Source organism: Crocodylus siamensis, chromosome 3, assembly GCF_052110815.1.
Source record: "Crocodylus siamensis isolate JL-2025a chromosome 3, ASM5211081v1, whole genome shotgun sequence".
Classification (NCBI taxonomy): domain Eukaryota; kingdom Metazoa; phylum Chordata; order Crocodylia; family Crocodylidae; genus Crocodylus; species Crocodylus siamensis.
Genome location: NC_143397.1, coordinates 108,818,021 through 108,839,266, shown reverse-complemented (window position 1 = coordinate 108,839,266; position 21,246 = coordinate 108,818,021). Strand labels below are relative to the sequence as shown.

General features: G+C 45.4%; 1 long non-coding RNA gene across 1 annotated transcript in view; it reads right to left on the bottom strand.

Annotated features, from left to right (window-relative positions):
* LOC149868643 (uncharacterized) overlaps positions 1–21,246 on the bottom strand; it is a 45,070-nt gene that overhangs the window by 2,043 nt on the left and 21,781 nt on the right. The gene's annotated exons all lie outside the window — the stretch shown is intronic.

Genomic DNA, 21,246 nt, shown 5'->3' with positions numbered 1-21,246 from the left:
ATTGAGAGAGGGACAAGAGGCCCTTAGAGATGTTTTGGTGTGTCGTCAGCCTGGGTGGTTGGACACTGCACATCTCAAAGCAGGGCAGTGGGTAAGAGAACAGCAACAAGAAGTACCACCAAACCACAGGTGCTGACTTTATTCCTGCCAGGATCTGCAAAGGGAGAAAAGTGGTTCCTTCCTTTTGCACCCCCCACCCCCCCAACCCTCCATGTCTCAGATCTACTGTTTCACTTACACCACTTTGTAGGGCACAGCAGCATTGTTACTCCCACCTCCCCACAATAGCTGTGGACTCAGAACCGTCTCCCCCGCTCCCCTCCCATCCAGCAGATATCCTCCAGGCATGAGCCCCACTCCCACAGACACCTTTTCTCTCCTGGGCCACTCCCCACAAGCCCTCTCTCTCAACTTCTCCCCTCTTCTTGCCTGTTCTCTCACACAACCCTTCTCCCCCCAGATACACTGTGCACCCAGATCTCCTCGTCTTCTCTTCCCATGACAGCCCAAAATGATCACCATCATTTCCTGCATTTTACTTCTCACATATCACTATTTATTTTCCCTTCCCCCGACCCTTTTCTGTTTTCCAATTCCTGAGTCTGTTTTCTCCCCTTTTTTACTCATTTTTTTACAGATATTTTCCCTTTCTTACAGATACTTTTCCTTTCTCTTCTGTTGCTGCAGCACCACTTGATGACCAGATTGAGACACGGCAGGCAGCAGCTAGCTCTTGGAGGCACTGATTTGGCTAACACAAGTCACAAACACATGTAACTGATTCTATCAAACTCACTGGAACTGCCCCTGCATAAAAAGCTGCTCACATGTGTAAAAGTTATTTAAAAGCCTAACATGAGTGCCTGGGCATGAAGATCTGAACCCCAGATAATTATTATATGACACATTTTGTTATGTAATGTGGATGCCACAAGCTCTGTTTAATTCTGTTCTGCTGGTACTCACGTTTTTGGAAGCTTGAGACCCTTGCACAAACATCTGTTTCTAGCCGCAACTCCAGCTCTTATGCAAAGATTTGTTCCGGCTGGTGCCTTGACCAGAAGCAAAGCATTTGGACATGTAGAAAGGGCAATGGGGACACCTAGTGGTTTTCCAACAAAGTTACAGAGATTGCCCTCACACACAAGCCAAACACATGACCTGGGTTGTAGGATTACAAAATGAAAGGCCCATTTATTTATTAAAGTCAGTTGGTCTAATAAAAGATATCACATCTGCCCAAAGAACCTTGCCTGCCTAGACCCGTTTATGAGGCAGACATGTACATAGTGCTGGATTATGACATGCTGAGGCCCTGAACTATGTCCAGTTTAAGCAGCCCCATACAATAAAAATAATGCAGTGTATGTTAGACAAAGTTTCAGGGGGGTTGTTGGATGGAAGAGGAGACTGAGCTGTCTGGTGACTCCCAGGACAGAGCCTGATCATGGCTGTGTCTATGCTGTTTCTATGCAGAAGCCCATGAAAAACGGCACATGGGTGGGCCCCCTTATCTCTATCACAATCACAGCTTCCCAGAAGCCAGTTAGCAGTCAGCCCCCGCACATTAACAGCAGCATTGCCCAGCACAATACAGGCCCCAGCTTTTATTCCCTTTCTCCTATTTTATGAATGTCTACTTGAAGGATGTCCCTTCACCAAGTTTATCTGAATGAAGATTTGAGATGGCTTTGAACTACTGTGATGCTTGACTGTGTAAAGGCCCTGGGTTCCTCTGCTTGTGTCTCTGTGGTATCCCTGTACCAGAGCGTTTGGACTGGACACTCTTATGGTTATCGGGGGCCGTTGAGAAGATGGCCTGCCCTTCACTATCGTGTATATGTTAATATTTCTAAACAAGAGTTCACTGCTTTCTGTATTGGTGTATTTGTTTTCCATGGTTGCTTCTGGTTTCACAGCAAGATCAGGTTCAGGTTTTTGCACTGTGGTTTCTTGCTTAAGATACAAAGATTGAGTTTCCATGACAGCAGCTGTTCCTGAAACCCAGAAGCTCTTGTGGTTCTCTGGGCTGATTTTACACTCATCAGAAAAAGACTGGATTGCCTCCACCAAGATCTTAGCTTGTTTTTCTATTTCCCTCATTTGCTTTCTGACATGGTATCCCCTCCATACTTTTTGGATTCTGGTTGCAGCATCATTGATTTCTTGCTGCTGTGTCGTGGCTTTGAAGACCTTTAGGGCAGATATGCCATGAGCAATTGTAAGCTCTTCCTTGTTCGGTGTAACAGAAGACTCTATTTTCAGGAACGTTGATGTAGGAATGACAAAAGAGACTGTGCTGTGCTTATTCTTGTGGTGGCATCTTGATCTATTGTTTTTAGTGATAACACCTTGTGTTCGGAAGCCCCAGTCCCATTCCTGATAGTACCCTGAAGCAGCTGGTAGGTAACTGTTTTTTGCTGTATTTTCCACGTTCTGTTTTAGACCTTTGCCTTTGGTATGTGTGTTGGATCCAAGAAGTAATTCCTGCCGTGTTCTGTAGCCTCGATAAGCTGCCTGAATTTTGGCAGCAGCTTTATTCATCTCCTCCATCTCCCGTCTGACTTGGTCACCTCTCTGAGCAGACTGAATGACCGCAGCTGATTTGTGTTCCTTTTGGAGATGCTGCCTCATTTTTCTTTGTGGGATTCTGTGCTGTTGGGTTGGAGCCTCATGTTGGGCCATCACACTGAAATTGCAAACCTGGGCATAGTTTAGACACTCCTGCTTGGGCATTGCACAGCTGGTATTATAGTCTTTATTTTGGACTCCTGCTGAATACATGGACCTTGCAGCATCTTTCCCCATGTTCTCAGAGACAGCTGATTCATGAACATGCAACTGGACAGAATGCAAGCCCAGAGGTCCCATACTAACTCCATGCTTGGCAGCTGCTGTAGAAACATTTTTGGCCATGTATGGAACATATTGCTCACTTTGTCTATCATGTGAAAACATAATGTAGTGGCTAGAGATGTTTGGAGAATTGTATCCTGGTGTTTCAGGCCTTGTTACATGGCTGCATGTCCTGCTGGCATTTAGAGTCTTTTTCATGATCTTTTACTGATGAGAAATCCAGCCACTGTTGCATGCTTTCTTTTCCTGGTCCATCCCCTCTGTCACCTGGTTGGATTATACAATAAGAACTGTTCCCACTGACATGGTCTATCTTTAGAGAGTAAACTTTCCAGGACAGGCATTGTGCTGTCAGGCCAGCCTATTGTTTGCTGCAGAACCATGGCTAGAGGGCTGAAATCTTCTTGTAGCTGGCAACCACAAGTGCAGACAAACCCCAACAAGTTCTGTTTTATGGGAGCTGCCTCCTCCTCTTTTTTGCTAATGTTGCAGACAATACAGTTTCCTGCCCCTGCTGCTTAATAATAATTTCTCCAAAAAACCTAAGCTTACTTAATGCTTCAATTATGTTCACCCTCATGGGTGCCAAGAAAAATCAAAGGTGTACATCAACACATGCAATTAGTGTGATGAAATAAAGTCTGGCTCAGTTTTCACCAAAGTTTATTTCTCCCAGGTGCAGTGTTTACATGTGTGCCTGGGATCACAGCATCTTGAGCCAGGGCAGAGCAGCCACAGACTGACAAGAAGCCTAGGGGGCCAGCCTCAAGTTCTGGCTAGCAGCATTGAGCAGCAGAGGGGCTGACTGGGTCATGAGGGTGCTAAAGTGTGGAGCTAGCCAACAGACAGCCCCTGCACTGCAGCACCCTCATGCCCCAGTCATCCCCGGGCACTGTCTACATGTGAGTTGTAGCAGCGTAAATTACTCCGCCATAGGATAGTACTTGTCCTGGACAGTACTATCTGTGACAGCTGAAAATTATGCCTGTGTGATAAAGGTGTTTGCTGAAGGCTCTATGAAGATTAGACCAAGTGTTTTTCTGTCATTTGTTCAGATATTAAGCTATATGTTGTTAAGAGCCTAATTAAAGTTTAAGATGTAGTAAGGCCTTGTATAAAGTAAGGCCTAGTAAATTTAGCAAATCCTTGAAGTAGTAAGGCCCTGTGGTGTAGTTAAAATTAACCTTATCAAAAGAATGCAAGGCTTGTACTGCTATTGGTCAGTCCAACGACAGTTGAAATAAAAAGAATCTGAATGGCTGTAACTTATCAGCACAGCTTAGAAATTATAAATTGGCTGGCACACACAGAAATCATTCAGAATGAAGATGTAGCTCTGTGAAAGAAGTACTGATTTAAGATTAGCTGCTGGCCTTGATCAGTGGGCCCGCAGACCTCGAGGAGCCCAAAGACTGAATAGCAGGGTCCTTCCCAGTACCCTTTGGACAGTGCTGATCAGGAACATCAGACTTCACCGAGCTTTGCAGAAGAGAAACTTGTTGTACATCAGGCATCAGAGGGGCCTGTCGATAAGTTGCTGATGTGAATTATTATTGTCTGTCTGTTGTTTTGTTATCTGTGCATAGTTATGTTTTTGTTAAGTCAATAAACCTTTCTTACCTTTCTACCCCCGACCATACTGCTGGAACACTATCCTATGGTGGAGTTAATTAATTTATTGCACCCTAATATGGGCACATGTGTAGACAGTGACACTTTACTGCTGAGCTAATTAGTCAACTCCACAGTAAAGTGCACATGTAGATGCACCCAAGAAGGCATACCCTGCTGTGGTTCATTGCTTGAGAATGTCTTCTCATGCTATGTTCTGAGTGGTGAGGTATCCTTTGTCTGTATGAAACAGACTGGAGTGACCAGAAGAAAGAGCAAAGGCAATACATCTCCTTAACCATAACTTTAAATCCACATGTTGGGGTTCACATTTGTCTCAACCATTTCTTTTCAAAACTAAACTCAGAGCATCAAATGACTGCCAGGAAAGAAAAAATTGGATTTCCATATAACTAATCTAAAGGGCAGCAAAACACCATTATACAGACAGCTAAGCCATCTCCTCTGTCTCCTAAAAGGGCAGCTGGGAACTTTCCTCCCATCCATTCCCTTCTTCTTTCTCCAGAAAAATAAAGACTTTGGGGCAGGTTGTATCTCCCCTGCATAATCCCCATGCATAACCTCCATGAATATTTGCATGCACAAATACAGATTGAGGAATGACTGGCTAGGCTGCAGTTCTGCAGAGAAGGACCAGGGGGTTACAGTAAACCATAAGATGAATGTGAAGCAACTGTATGCTCTTGTTGCAAAAAAAGCCAACAACATACTGAGTTGCATTAATAAAAGTGTCACTTGTCGAAAAGAGAAGTGATGTTGTGGCTCTTTTTGTCACTGGTGAAAGCCTCACATGGAGTACTGTGTCCAGTTTTGAGCCCCATGCTTTAAAAGAGTTGTGGACAGATTAGAAAGAACGTAGCAGAAAGCAACAAAAATTATTAGAGGCTTGGAAAACATGATTTACAAGGACAGGCTGCAAGAACTAGGATTATTTAATCCAGAGAAGAAAAGATTGAGGGAGGATTAAATAAAAGTTCTTAAATACCTGAAGGGTGATTATAAAGAGGATGGTGATATAGTGTTCTCTGTTGCAATAGGGAACAGGATTAGGAGCAACACAATCAAGCCACAGCAAGGGATATTTAGGTTGGAGATTAGGATAAACTTTTGGAAAATGAGGATGATAAGGCATTGGAACAGGCTACCTAGAGAGGTTTTGGAATCTCCATCCCTGGAAATTTTTGAGAGTGGGTTGAACAGACATTTGGCTGGGGTGGTTCAGTCAGGGATGATCCTGCCTTGAACAGGGGGCTGGACTAGATAACTTCATGAGGTTCTTTCCAGCCCTATGAGTCTATGATTTTATGCAGAATGGCCTTCCATAAACAGGTGTCATCTACCCACTTCACTCTGCCACCCACTTCCAGTAATTCTTCTTGGGTCAGGATCTGTGTAAGGGATTAGGGGCAAAAGTAAGCCATGCACAAGCCCCCAGTATGAGAAGCTGTTTGAAAGATGTGTGTGATTCATCCTACCCAGCCTCACAGCGTGACTTCCTCATGGAAGAATTTGGGAATCTATTAAGCTATCTATACGGACCCTCTAAAGCATGGAACCAACTTTAAAGAAGCCCTGATGTTGCCATAGGCAGTCATGATATAGGCTTGTGATTTCTGAGATGACTCTAGAACACTGCTTTTCAACCAGGGTCCTGCAAAATCCCTGAAACAGTGCTGTGCTGCTGTCACCACAGGCAGAATTGCCCCACAGACCCCTGTTTCCAGGAGACTCGACATGGGGTAGGACTGGGAAGCAGCTGTGGCAGGACAAGATGCAGGTTGTTTAGCAGGGGGAAGATGTCAAGGGCTTGTTTGTATTCAGTTAATCTCCAGGATTGTCCCAGGACTTCCACAATGTCAGTTGCAGGTTTGGGAGTATTCCAAGAATAATAACCAAAATAGTACAGTGGCCTTTGCATGTGTAGTTGGCCTGCAGTCCCCTATGCAGAAAAATAAAGGGTGCTATATAATGGTGCCTACTCCATAGCCCAGAGGCAACTGATAATGAATAGGGCCCCTGTATGGCGACTGTGTGAGCATTCTCTTCATCATCTGGGAAGGGACTGAGAATAAGTTTATTATTGAATAAAATCTACTGTGGCTTTTCTCATGATTTTAAACAGTGACACTTTATGCCAGTGGTGCTCAACCTTTTTTACAAATGGGCCAATCCTTAAAATTAGAAATGGGCCAGGGGTTATGTAGACAAACATTATAGTATTTGAAGCAATATTAGGAAGTAAAAGCATGTATTTCTTAGTATATTAAGCTTATTGATGCAAAAAAGTTCAACATTCTGTAGTATTATTCTACATTTTATAAAAATAAATTAAACCTTAAAATTAAATAGTGCCCTATGCGGTAGTAGGGACTGAGGCTGATGGGCTAGCTGGTTTCTGAGTTCTTAGTGTTAATGGGGGTTTGTGAGGCCTCAGGCCTGTAGGAAGGGAATTCAGATGGAAATTGCCCAGCTGGCAGCACTGTATCTTACCTCAGCTCCCTGCACTTCCCAGTTCCCTACCAATGTCTCCTGAAGAGTGAGCTGTGTGCTTTGGGACTGTAGTCAGCGTGGGACTATACTCTGTCCTGCAGCAGTGGCAAGGGTTTCTTAGGGTGGTAGCTCAGGGGTAGCATACACAAAATTAGTGGAATTACTGTTCCCAGTTTTGTCTTTCAACACACACAACTCTATGTATGCAACACAACTATGCAGGAGAACTTCAGGAAAACTGAGAAACCATCTTCTTCACCTAACTGACTCCAAAAGGAATCAACTTAAAAAGGAGGTACTCACTTATACTACATACTAAACTAAGAGACATTAACCTGGAGACATACCTGAAAGAAGAAGTTGGGAACAAAAATTCATAAGCTGGCAGGACACTAAGAGCCAAGACTAAACATTAATATTAGGTTCATGGTACATTATATTTTATTCAACTCCTCTGATTTTTTTCCACAGAAAGGTGGAATGACCATCCTCCCTTTTGATTTCCTTGATTTCCCAGAAATCAGCTTATCTCTATTGCTAATTGTGTATGGGAGGCAAACAGTAGTAATGCTCAGCTCCTGGGCTCTGGAGCCCTGTGGAAAAGTTGGCAACTAGAAGAGGTGGAGACTCACTTCTGGTGGGCCCATGCATTCATGCATGGCCACAGGGCTCTGGTCCAGCATAGGGCTGGCTGCAGCCCCTGAAAACAACAGAAAGTTATTTCAAAGAAAGCCCCACTGCTCTGCTGTTTTTTCACTATGCTGTGCCTGGCTTCCTGTGATCAGAGACTGGATGAAGAATGTCATACATTTTAAAGCTTGTCTAACTTTATTCCAGTTATATAGTTGGTCCAATGAAAGATCTCACCCTACGAAATCCTTGCCTCTCTCAAGTTCTGGACCATCATGGCTACACCATCACGCATCCTACACTACCAGAGCAGTGAGGCTTATTTTGAAATAACTTTCTATTGTTTTCAGAGACTGCAGCCGGCCCTGTGCTGCACCAGAGCCCTGTGGCCACGCATGAATGCATGGGGCCACCAAAAATGGGTCTCTACCCCTTCTAGCTGCTAACATTTCCACAGGACTCCAGAACCCAGGAGCTGAGCGTTACTGTTATTTGCGTCCTCCTCCCTTCCCTTCATAGTGCTTAGCTCCTGGGGTCCAGACCTGTGTGAACATTTTGAGCTCATCAGCATATCAGCACAGGATCTAGTTACAGCCACAATCTTTGCACAGCTCCAGAACCTGGGAGCTGAGCAACGGCTGCTGCTGCTCCACCCCTGTTTTCCCTACCACTGAGTTCAGTAGAGGAGAGGGGCAAGAAGAGGTGAACAGAGATGCTCAGCTCCTGGGCTCTTAGAGAATCATAGAATTGTAGGGCTGGAAGGGACCCCGAAGGATCATTGGATCCAGCCTTCTGCATGAGCAGGAAAGACATATGAGGTAAGGTGACCCCAGCCAGGTGACCATCCAGTCTTCTCTTGAAAACCTCTAGGGTAGATGACTGCACCACCTCTGGGGGGAGCTTGTTCCGTAGTCTGGACACCCTAGTTGTGAAGAAGTTTTTCCTAATGTTCAGCCTGAAACTATCTTCCAGGAGTTTGTAGCCATTGTTTCTAGTTTTCTGCCAGGGCACCCTGGTGAACAGTTGTTCACTGAGCCCCTGATATACGCCTCTGATAAAGCAGTAAGCCACAATCAGGTCCCCTCTCAGCCTTCTTTTCTTTAGGTTGAAGAGTCCAAGATCCCTCAGCCTCTCCTCATATGGCTTGCCATGCAAGCCCCTGATCAAATGGGTATGATCATACAGGCTCTGGAGCTACATGAAAGCTCTGAGCTCACCAACACATCAGCACAGGCAAATATCACTGATGCTCATACCCTCCTTTCCCATCACTGAATTTAGCAGCAGAAGAAAGGGAGAAGCAACATGAGCGTTCACTTGCATTGACATGCTGGTGACAGGCCGTTCACACCAGCTGCATGCTCCCATCTGGCCCACACGTGTGAAGTTAAACCCTACTGGTTTAAACAGTTAAACAAGCATTTAAAATTATAATTTGGTTTTATCTTACCATAGCTCTGCTAAGGATGTAACCCACAAACAGCCAGGAAGCTACTGAGCACTTGGTTGCTATTATGACATCACTACCTACTAAAATCTAGGCCAGTGGTGCTCAACCCTTTGGGTACAAAGGTCAGATGAGCAGTAGTAGGCCAAGCCACACACCAAATTGAACCTTACACACGAGGATCAGGCTGCTTGCCCAAACCAGGCCCCATGAAGACTCGGTTATCCTCTGTACAATGGGATCAAACTCCCTGCTGTCCCCAGACGGTCCCACGTGCAGGGATCAATGCTCCACAGCCCCACACTCCTCTGCCTGGCCCATGTGTGCTGGGATCAGACCCTATGCCACCTCCAACCAGCCCCACATGCTGGGATTAGGGGCCCAGAGCCCTGCACTGCCTCTGCCCAGCCCCGAGTGCTGGAATTGCCCCACTATGGTCTGGGGCAGGGGTTTTCAACCAGCGGTATGCCAGGGGGACACCTGCCTTCTCGATCAGCCGCCAGGGGTACACTGACCCAAAAAGGTTGAAAACCCCTTGTCTGAGGGATTCACTGGATGTCACGCACATTTCTTAAGTTTATTCTACTGATAAGGCATGTGTAGTCTTTACATATTGGTAACATCAAGCTGTATTTAGCCATATCATCCTTATGTTTATATACACTGGAGTGTTTGATATGAAATGTATTTCTGTTATGTTATTATAGGGCCAGGATTGCACAAGATGATAATGACTTCCAGGTGATAAACAATCATTTTATTTGGTACCCCAGAGAGGCTCAACGCCTAAATGGCTGAAGAGCAGTAATTGCTAAGAATTAGTATTCAACATGAATTATTTATTCATCCTTGCAAACCTGCTCTGAAACAGATAAACCAGGTCCCTTCAGATAATGATGAATTTACATTTTAAGAAAAGGGGCCCTGAAAGAGGAGGGGCATCCTAGGGTTGCCGTGCTCTCCCCTAGTTGCCCTCTGTACCGCGCCAAGCTGCCTACAAGCACTCTCTATCTCACCTGCCACGTCTTGGTCTTATATATATTAAAGGGAGGCTGCCTTTCATCCTCTTGGCAATGGTTCTCCTGCTATCACTTGCCCTTCCTCTGACAGGTGTTCTGTGCACCCCGGCCTTATGGGCTATGCGTGGCTCCAACCACGCCTGTACCATGCCCCAAGCCTCGCAGATGTACCAGACGTTCTTTGGTCTCACTTGACACTTCTCTATCACTCGGGCTTTCCGCAGCCCCTGTCTCTCTCACTGCACCTCACTGGACACTCAGACTCCATGCAGCCCCAGTCTCTCCCTATGCCTCACTGGGCGCTTGGGCTCTCCGCAGCCCTGTCTCTCTCTCATCGCACCTCACTGGGTGCTGTCTCTCTTGCTGTGCCTCACTGGGCTCTTGGGCTCTCTGCAGCCCCTGTCTCTTGCTGCACCTCACTGAGCGCTCAGGCTCTCCACAGCCCTCTGTCTCTCTCAGCACCTTCTCCGGTGTTTGGGCTGTCCGCAGCCCTGTCTCTCTTGCTGCACCTCACTGGCACTCGGGCTCTCCGCGGCTCCTGTCTCTCTCTCTGAGCCCCACTGGGTGCTCGGATTCTCTGCGACCTTGTCTTGCTCGGCCTTACTGGGCCCTTGGAGTCAGCACTCTCCCAATACTACACCCTTCCTGACACTCGGGTTTGGCACATTCACAGTACTGTGCCCTTCTGACGCCTGGAGTCAGCACTCTCCCTATACTGCATCCTTTCTGGCATTCAGGTTTGGCACACTCCCAGTGTTGCCCTTTGGCTTTTGTCGGTTGCTTCCCACTCTCTGTCCCCTCCCTGGGGCTCCTCAATCACAGACCACTCTCCGGGGCTCCTCAATCATGGCCCACTCTCCGGGACTTCTCAAGCACGGCCCACTCTCTGGGGCTTCTCAATCACAGCTCACTTTCTGGGGCTTCTTGCTGCCCACTCTCTGGGGCTGGGATTTCCTGCTCTGCTGTGGGTCCCCTATGAGGCCTCCTCCAACCCCTAATAGCCTCACCCAAACCTCCAGTCAAACAGTAAACAAAATACAAGCCCTTTGGCTATCTAAGCCATCTGGCTATAACAATGTTCAAGCCACTCCAAGGTTTCTCCATCTCTTACCAGTATCACATTGTTCAGGCATTCAGGCCTCTTCCTTTTCCTCACTCAGGCAGAGCTCCCTCCCCCTTAGTTGCCAACAGGGAACTGCCTGCCTGGCCTCTGCCCTGGCGTTTAAAGTGGGAGCCAGGCCCTGCCCCTTCCAGTCACCTGACCACTAGCAGGTGTGGGTCACTGGCTCTCTCTAGTTGCCCCAGCCACCAGCACCTGAGGGGTTATCCCAGCTCTCCAAGTAGCAGGTACCTTGGTGTCCTGCTACAGGCCCATATGTATAACACCTGGCTTTTCAGATTATAAGGGAAGTATATTTTTCACTGTGGGGAAAATTAAGTGAGAGGCAGCATCTTTAGGATATTAGTTGGCAATTTATGTGTCTAAAAGGTTGCAAATATTTTTCTCGACTTTATTAGATTAGCAAAGATTACTGCTCTGGTTAACACATACACATTTAGCAGGTCAGAAAGGGAGCCTATACACATACACTGACACTGCTCTGACATGCTGTAATTACAATGCGTCAGAGCAGACTCAATTAATCAAGTCCGCTAGACCACGGTAATTACTGCACTCCAGTAGACTCCACTGTCTCATGCATCAGTGTCCCCATGCAACCCCACCCCCCAGCCTCCTGGAGCACGTTGTGGGTAGGTTACCTCTGGTCAAGTGTAAATATTCGGCATCTTGGAAATTGCTTGACCTGATCTCTTCTTACCACTATTGCTCGGCTTTAATTCGCTGTGATACGTTCTGACACTCTCCTGCCACATCTTGATTTTTCGTTGATGTTATTAGTTGGGAGATGTTGCTTGTTCTCTACCGCAGTAGGGATTTCTTCTGGGGCTCCAACCTTCCCTACACCCCATCCTAGCAACACCCAGATGTTACACTACTGATTGAAATCATAGATTTTCTTGAGTGAGATACCTTTCTTTATTTTTTTCTTTTTAGGTTTTATCTATGTAAGTCTCAACAAACTGGAAGAAAGTTTGGACCCCCTGGCTTCTACAATGACCAGGTAAGTCTTGCATATGGTTGCAATAGGGCTGACTTGTCCCAGTCTCTCAGGCTGCCCTGCCCATTATTATTATAAATTAATTAGTTCAAAATTTAAAAAAATGAAAAATCCGTTTCCTGAGACTTTTATTCCTGGGGTTTATTACCCCTGTCTCAGTCTCTTGACCGGTGGTTTCCTTGACAGGTCATCCTGCCCACTGCTGGGCTCCAGCCACAGCCTCTGCTTTTAAGCAGTCTTGTTCCTTTAAGAGTTTTGTGTGGGGTCACTGCTACTTTGGCACTCTAACCCCACGGACCCACTGAGAGTCCCAATGAAATCAACCGAGGTTCAATGAAAGAGAAAAAAACAAAAAAACAGGTTCAGCCTGTGGAAGAAATCAAACCGCGTTGTGGTTGAATCAGAACTGACAGAGCCAGCTTTTCTTTATTTAGGGCTATACTGTGATCACAGGGAGAATTCCATACAGCAAGAGGAATCACCCACTTGTCTGTTTCAAAGGAATTCTCAAACTCTGTAAGTTTACAAGCATATTTATACTTAAGACAGAGAAAGAGAAAAAAATACGACCTTGGAGAAACAAAACAATAGTAAATTATACACAGACATACAGGCAGTTTACTTAAAGAAAACATCTGTGCACAGGGTAATATATCAAGACAAAACAAAGCATGCAGGACTCCTTATCTCAGAACATGTAACTGAAATAAGCAGTATCAGCACTTCTGGTCTCTGTCTGTTTTCCTAGTCAGGCACGCCAGAAGCCTGACCAAATCCACAACCACATTCCCTCCTTTTTTTTTTTCCCCCAACAAGTCAGATATTTATAGCCATTAGCCTTTCAACTTCTAGTTTTTCTTTCTCTTTACTTTCTGCTATTTCAACATGCAAATTATATACTTCATTTCTGGTTGATGGGCTATTCCACATTTGCTTGGCAGCACAACTTAAGCAACATTGTATTATCATAAACACTAGGCATACTCCAATAAAAACAATATCAACAAACTATGAGTGATGGTAGAGCCTAAGGAACTGAAAATAGAGCTAAACCAAGAACTCAAATTCCAACTATCTGACTCATGCAATTTATCTGCTTCTTTTCAAATATGTTTACTTAAATCCTGGATTTCTTCTGAATTATCGGCAATATAAGTACAACATTCTTTACCTATTAAATCACAGACTCCTCCTTTGCTGGCTAGTATATAATGTAATACAAGTCGGTTTGGCAATGTCATTTGCCTTATTTCCTTCATTTCTGTATTTATTTTATCAAAACTATCAGCAGTAGCATTAGCAATCTTTTCTAGAGATGCTGTAACTTTCTTTATCTTGGACATAGCTAAGCCTGCACCATAGCTGGGGAACATTATACCCCAAAACCTTTGATTTTCTGTGTCACAGGGAAAACACAAGGGATGGACCCCAAGGGGTCAAGGGGGACCCCTGGGGGCCAGAACACCCCAGGGAAGACATAAAGAAAGAAAGAGTGACGGAAAATCCCTTACCTGCAGCTGGAGTCATGGCGAGACCGGAAGCGGTGGCGGGACCTGCATCTTTTTAAAATTGTCATCTGGGGACAAGCGGAAGGAGAGCCAGCACAGGAAGATAAGAGGCATGGCGAGTGAGGCAGAGGGGGAGAAAGCGGTGAGAAGGTCAACAGAGGAGGTACTCCCAGGACCCCTTCCTGAAGGTAGAGGGAGCAGGAACGCCTCTCACAGGGCAGAAGGCTGCCTCTGAGTCCCCCAGGAGGAAGACGCCAGCGGCAGGCTAAACAGAAAAGAAGCAGCCATGCTACATCCTGACACAGGACCCCTGGGAGAGGATCTGGGGCATCAGAAAGGTGAGTGGGGTAACCTGGGTGGGCCCCAGAGAAGAAGGGAGAACAACGGGATTTGAGGTGCCGAGTCAAGAGGGACCAATACAGGTTCAACCCAGCTCCAGGGACAATCCTGAGTGGGAGGCGGAAGGCTTAAGCAGCAACAGGGGCTGCTAGAAACAAGCCCCAGGACATAAAGTAGCCCAACGGGGAATAGAAAATAGTCTGAGCCAGAAAGGACGTGGAGGGTCTGCTTAGCTCATAGAACACTCTCCGCAGAAAAGGGAAGAGAGCGGCACTAGGGTGTGGTCAGGCATGGGTCAGGGCTAATGAGGGTACGTTCAGACCAAGCTGACCAACTGTGGTAGTTAGAAGGTCACGGGTGTTGTAAATATTCTTTTCTTTTGGTTTTGGTTTCCCACCTTTGGAGGGGCTGGGAAGTGGGCAACATAGAGCCTTGGGCCAACCGAGTAGGAAGAAGGGCTCTGCCATGTAAAGGACTGAGATGGTCGGGCAGACTCCTAACGCATAGCTTGGATTTGGGTAATAGAGTGAAGCCTAACACAGTCTCAAGAGAAACTAGGATACCTGCAAGTGAGGGTCAGGCCAAGAAAGATATCAGCAACCCGTCGTGGCTGGGTTCAGGGTGAGGTACAGGGGAGGTTGGAGCCTTGCAGAAGACTTCCACCCCAAGGCCTTGGATATAGACAAGCCCCAGTAGTCAGACCCCACCACTGAAAGAATCATCGACATCGTGGCAGGCGGGATTGGGGAAAAGACTGCCCCGGGGAGGAATGTCTATTTACTAAGACCAGAGGGACGGACCGAAAAACAGCCAGATATATCCAAAGCTGGGCGGCACGGATCAAATGATCAAGGCCCGATGGGTGCATTCTGTAATTTCGCGAACATTGTGAATTCTTCCTTTAGGTAAGTGAGATCTAATAGCAAAGGCAGGATATGCTGCAGAGACATAGCACATTCCCCTCCAACCTCTATCTTATCTGTTAGTTGATTTATTAAAGACAAGAACATATTTTCATGAAATAATCTTTTGTCGGTGCGGAAGTGTAGTTTGGTTTACAGAGTTTCTCATAACAGATGAGTCAAGTCCATATAAGATGGCCCAAAAAGAAATACTGAGAACTACCTAAATCACGACTAACCAACGCTACCTCGGGAACCAGGAACTAGATAGAGGCCTTTTTCCTGTCCCGAAGGGCACAGTGGTGTCGTTGGGGCACATCCTCTTCGCTCTGTAGTGGCAAATCCTCTTTGCCAATAGGCGCTTGGCTCACTACTGGTCTTGAGCTCTTCTGCTGGCAGGCGCTAGGCTTCCTACCAGTTTGTGGAGGCTGATTACAACATTGATATGGAGGAGACTCTGGGTCTAATGGGGCTGATGTTTTCTTACTGTGTAAAGCGTGGATCCATATGTGGAGTCCTTGACACTTTATTGCAGTGCTGGTCAGGAGTACCTGGAATGGGGCTTTCCAGCAAGGTTCCAGCGATGACTTTTGTTGATGGAATTTTATATGGACCCAATCTCCAGGCAGGATATAATGGCATGGCCCATCTGTTTTTTGGGGGAGAGCTGCCTGTACCTGTGAATGAAAAGCCTTAACACACTTCATTAGTGCCTTACAATAGGCCAGAATGGTATCATCAAGTGAATGTATATTGCAAAAGTGGGAGGCAACAGGTGGCAAGGTGGGGAGCCTTATGGGTCTTCTCTTTAGAATTTCATGTGAGCTAAGCCCAGTCTTTTGGTTGGCAGTAGATCTCATACTCATAAGGTCTATGGGAAGTGCATCTGGCCATTTTAGGTGAGCCTCAGCACAAATTTTGGCCAGTTTATTTTTCAGAAAGCCATTTTGGCTTTCCATTTGGCCCAAGGCCTGTGGATGGTATGGGCAATGAAAGTTCTGTTGGATCTGCAGGACTTTGCAGATTTCTTTCATTATCTGTCCAGTAAAACGAGTTCCTCTATCAGAGTTTAGGGATAAAGGAATACCAAACCTTGGAATAAAGTCTCTGAGCAACTTTTTGCTTACAGTGATGGTGTCAGCGTTTGCACATGGATAGGCTTCTACCCATCCAGAAAACATACATACAATAACAAGAACATATTCATAAGAACAACATTTCTACATTTGAATAACAGCTAATTGTAAATTTACATACGGTCCCCAAGGTGGGGGATGTGCTGCCTTCTTTGTTTTTACAGGCTTTCCCACATTATGGGCTTGGCAAATAGGACAGGTGTAGCAGTACTGTTGAGCCACAGATGGAAAAGTTTGAGCAAACCAATCAAGCTTAACAGCTTCTATCATCCCCCCTTTGCTCATATGTGCCATGCCATGATGTATGCGAGCAAGATGAGGAAGAAGGACCACTGGGGCAACCAGGCAGAAGTCCAGGGAGCGTCACAAATGGTCAGGGTGTAACAAACACCCAGCCAGTCTCCATGTATATTTCTCTGGTTCTGGAGCCTGATCTTGGAGGAAGGCAATGTCATGAAGACTTGCCAATGGAGACTGGTCAGTCGGAATAGACAAAAATACAGGTGTAGCCTGAGGATTGAAAATAGCCGCATCTTTGGCAGCAGAATCTGCCAGAGCATTTCAGAAGGTTTCTGGTGAGCCTGGCATTTAATAATAGCAACAGCAGAAGGTAATTGTAAAGCATTCGACAAGACATTTACGTATGGATCATTACTAATTTTGGCACCTCTTGAAGTGAGGAAGCCTCTTTGTTTCCAAAGTTGACCATAATCATGTACAATACCAAAAGCACAGCGAGAATCAGTATAAATATTAACAGAGGCACCAGAGGCTAGGGTGCAAGCCCTGGTGAGGGCCACAAGCTCAGCAACTTGAGCTGAATACACATAAGGTAAGCGATGGCTTTCTATAACATCATATTGGGAACATACTGCATATCCTGCAACAAGGGAACCTTTTGAGTTTCTTTGACATGATTCATCAACATGGAATACTAGATCTGGGTTTTGCAAGGGGTTGTCCTTTAGATCAGTGCAGGGCATTGTTAGGTGAGCAGTAACAAAAATGCAGTCACAGGGTTCACCATCCGAAAGGGTAGGTAACAGAGAAGCAGGGTTTAAAACAGGGCACCTAGTTAGGGTGACATTTCCAGCATAGAGAAGCAAGATTTCATACTTAGTTAATCTAGCATTTGAAAGGTGTTGGGTTTTTGTTTTTAGTAAAAAGGCTGCTACAGCATGTGGGACAGCAACAGTAAGGGCAGAACCTAATACAAGGGTAGAGGAAAGTTCAACAGTGACAGCGGCTGCAGCTACAGCATGGAGACATGGAGGAAGTCCAGCTGCAATAGGGTCAAGAGCAGAGCCATAATAAGCAATGGGATGGTGCTTGTCTCCATGTGTCTGAGTAAGAAATGCAAGTGCAAATCTGTCCTTTTCATGACAAAAGCGAATAAAAGGTTTAGTATAATCAGGAAGGCCTAAGGCAGGAGCTTGTGACAGAGCTTGTTTAATAGAGGCAAAAGCGGCTTCAATTTCTGAAGTCCAGGGTAAAGGCTCAGGGGTATTAACAAGAGTCAGATTTTGCAAAGGCTTGACTATAGAGGCATAGCCAACTATCCACTGACAGCAGTAGCCAGCCATGACTAGGAAGGTATGTATTTGGGACACAGTAGTTGGTCTAGGGATTTTAAGAATAGCTTCTATTCTGGAAGAGGAAAGCAGTCGTTCTCCAGCAGAAATATCATGACCTAAATAGTGGACACGAGGAAGACAAAGTTGTAGCTTTTCTTTAGATTCCTTATGGCCTTTTAGGGCAAGAGAGGTGAGGAGAGTTAAAGAATCAGTTTTACAGTCTTCAAGGGAGGTGTATGCCAAGAGCAAATCATCAACATATTGCACAAGCACAGAATTTTCTTTAAATATTATGTCATCTAGATCTTTCTTCAGAATTTGAGAAAAAAAGAAGGGGATTCAGTATAGCCCTGGGGCAATCGCATCCAGGTATAATGAAGTCCTTGATAGGTAAATGCAAAGAGAAACTGTTCCTATACACTATCAGGGTGTATAGGAATAGAGAAAAATGCAGAACACAAGTCAACAACAGTAAAATAACAAGCATTAGGAGGAATACAGGACAAGATAGTAGCTGGATTTGGTACAACAGGAAAAGTCGGTAAAACTGCAGAATTTACCACATGGAGGTCTTGAACAAAGCAATAGGTATTCTTTCCAGGTTTTTTTACAGGAAGAATAGGCTTTTTACAAGGGCTCTTAGTCAGGACAATGATACCTTGCTTTAAAAGGGCAGTTATAACAGGGCGTATCCCTTCTTTGGCTTCTGGACGTAAAGGGTATTGAGCATCTTTGGGTAAAGGCTTAGCTAGGTTTAATCTAATTTTTACAGGTTGGGCAGTATGGATTTGTCCTACTTCATTAGCATGCTGGGACCAGAGAAATGGAGAGACAGCTTTTATGATTTCTTCTTGCAACACAGAAAGATCAGGGAACTCAGGCTCAGGAGGTGAGCTAGCTAAGGCGGCAAGTACAGTCATTTCGTTACCACAGGGGACATCTAAATAAACACCATTAAGAGAGCAATAGACAGTACAGCCAAGTTTACAAAGCAAATCTCTGCCTAACAAATAAACAGGAGAACAAGAACTAAGGAGAAAGGCATGTTGATCAGAAACAGGACCAAGAGAAACATGTAATGGTTGGGAAACAGGATAAGGAACTATTTGATTTGAAATTCCCACAGCATTTACAACAGCAGAGGAGAGGGGAGTTGTGGAAAATTCTTCAGCTCAAAGAGTAGAGCAGCTTGCACTAGTGTCTACTAAACATTTTGTAGAGATGCCACGTATCACGTAGGAAACAAAGGGATCATCTTGATTAAGTGGAAGAAGCAGGGCTGTGATGATGTTACTATTCCTCAGGCTGGCCTAACAGAAGGCTCCCTAATTCGGGACAGAGAATTGAGTGAGAGGAGCTGGTGGCGGGTTAAACGTCATGCTTGGCTGGCCAGGCCGGTGAGGACATTGAGCCTTCCAGTGTCCTGGTTGGCCACAGTAATGACAACTGTCATTATTTTGGGACTGAAATCCTCCTCATCCCATCCCATGACCACATCCCCTGCCTCTGAACTGTCCTTGATGGAAGCCTTGGCTTCTGCCCCTGCCTAAAGTCTGTAATTGTAATGACAGCTTAGTTTCTCTGGATTCCTTTTTCTTTTCCTGGCAGGTTGTACAATGATTTGCAATGGTGACTAGTTCTGCAAGTGGTTTAGTCTGTCAACCTATAGCAATTGTGCACAACTGTTCCTGGACTTTAGAAAGAAGTCTGTGGACAAAAGCGGAAACAACTGCTTCTGGGGCAGTTTCAGCTGAATTTTCAATACCAGAATGTCTTTCAAATACTAGTTTCAAGCAGTCCATGTAGTCTGCTGGGGTTTCTCCTTTATTTTGTTTACAGTTATGTATTTTGGCCATCAGTTTTCCTGGGGCAAATTTTAAACACAGCCTCAAGGAGGCGTCCTCGGGCATCTGCTAAGTTATCTCCTATTCCAGGGTCTTGCGTAGGCCAAGTAGCCTGTGTGATGAGGCAGTTGCGGACCTCAGAGGGCAGAACACTTCTCATTAATTGGTTCAAATCTGCCCATGTTGGATCATAACAATGGATTACAGTTTCTAATTCATCTCTAAATTTCTGGGGTTCCTCCCTGATGTTGGGAAATTGTTTAACAAGGTTTAGGAGATCTCCTGGGGTCCAGGGGACAGAGACTGTGATTGTAGTTTCCCCATGTGCACCTTGCCCTGGAAGTTGGTGTAAAGGCATAAACTGAGCCTTTTTAGATTTTAAAGAAGCAGCTGGACCATACTGGGTACCAGACCTTAAACAAGAGGAGGCGGTTGAGATTTCAGGAGACAGACGCCCTGCCTCCAGTGGACATGGGCATACCCCAGGAGCAGGTGACGGTTGTTGAGTGATAGTTTCCTGGTGAGGTGGGCTAATCCTGCCGGAAGAGCGTATTTGGTTACTTTGGACTTCTTCAGATTCAGATTGTGCCTGGGACTGATATGGGGGTGGCACATTAAGAAAATCAATTTATATCTTCTGCAGATTCATTCTCAGTTATTTGTGGATAAAGTTGTTTTGGTGCTGATGGTACTGTTGATGGTGGGGGGGCCCTTTTGGTGCACTTTTCTGTTTTAATTCCTTTATCTGAGATTTCAGTTTCTCTTGCAAGTCCTTAAGACTCCGAACTTGAGATTCTTGATGTCTTTTGAAAGCTTCTTCATACCAATCAAAAAATGTGTCCCACTGAGTCTGTGGTATATTACTACCTCTTAACTCAAGGTCTCTGCGGAGATGAACAATTTTACTTAAATCAAATGTTACCTCCAGAGGAAACCGCTGGCTAAAATCATCTCTGGTATACCAATTCTATTTGTCTAGAAACTTACAAGTTTTATAGCCATAGTGTGTGTACATGTGCAATGCTGGAGTCCCTTCTGGCGGAGCTGGTATGTCTTTAGACTCTCCGCTCCCCATATGTTTAAACTCAACTCACACAGGTCTTTCATACAGGAATGGCTTATTCAGAGTGTCTGGTCAGGTTGTGAGATTTGCTAGCGGCACAGAGATACTGTGGCTAATGTCCAAAGACAAGACTCCACTGCAATAACAGCACACAATGCAGTTACTCACGGTTAGACACAGCTCATTTATGAGGGTGGGGAAAGGGTAAACCTGTCCACTGGGTCATGAGGTTCCAGTTGGGCCCCCTTGTATTCAAAACTGTCTTTCCGGACAGTCTTGGGGCAGCTGAACCCAACCTTAGTCTCAGACCTGGTCAGTGGCTCATATTTCTCAATTCATACTCTCAATTCACACAAGGGAATTTCTGCATTGAGGCACAAGGTTCAAGAGCATCTCTTTAGTCTCAGCCTTGGTCAATGCTTATCGTGGAAAACACTCACACTCTGTTTCCACCTTGCACCCTTGCTTTCGAAGAGCATGCAAAACAAATCTGTTGTCTACGGGGCGGCTGCACAAGCTTTCCACTCCTGGCCTCAGAGAGACCTCATAGTTCTTTACAGAACTTAAGTCAATTCACACGAGGAAATACTTTCATTGCCAACAGCACCACAGAGTCTTTAACCTTAACTTTTTCTACTCACAGTTACTACTTACACAGTGGGTCTGACAGTTCTGGCAGAAAAAAA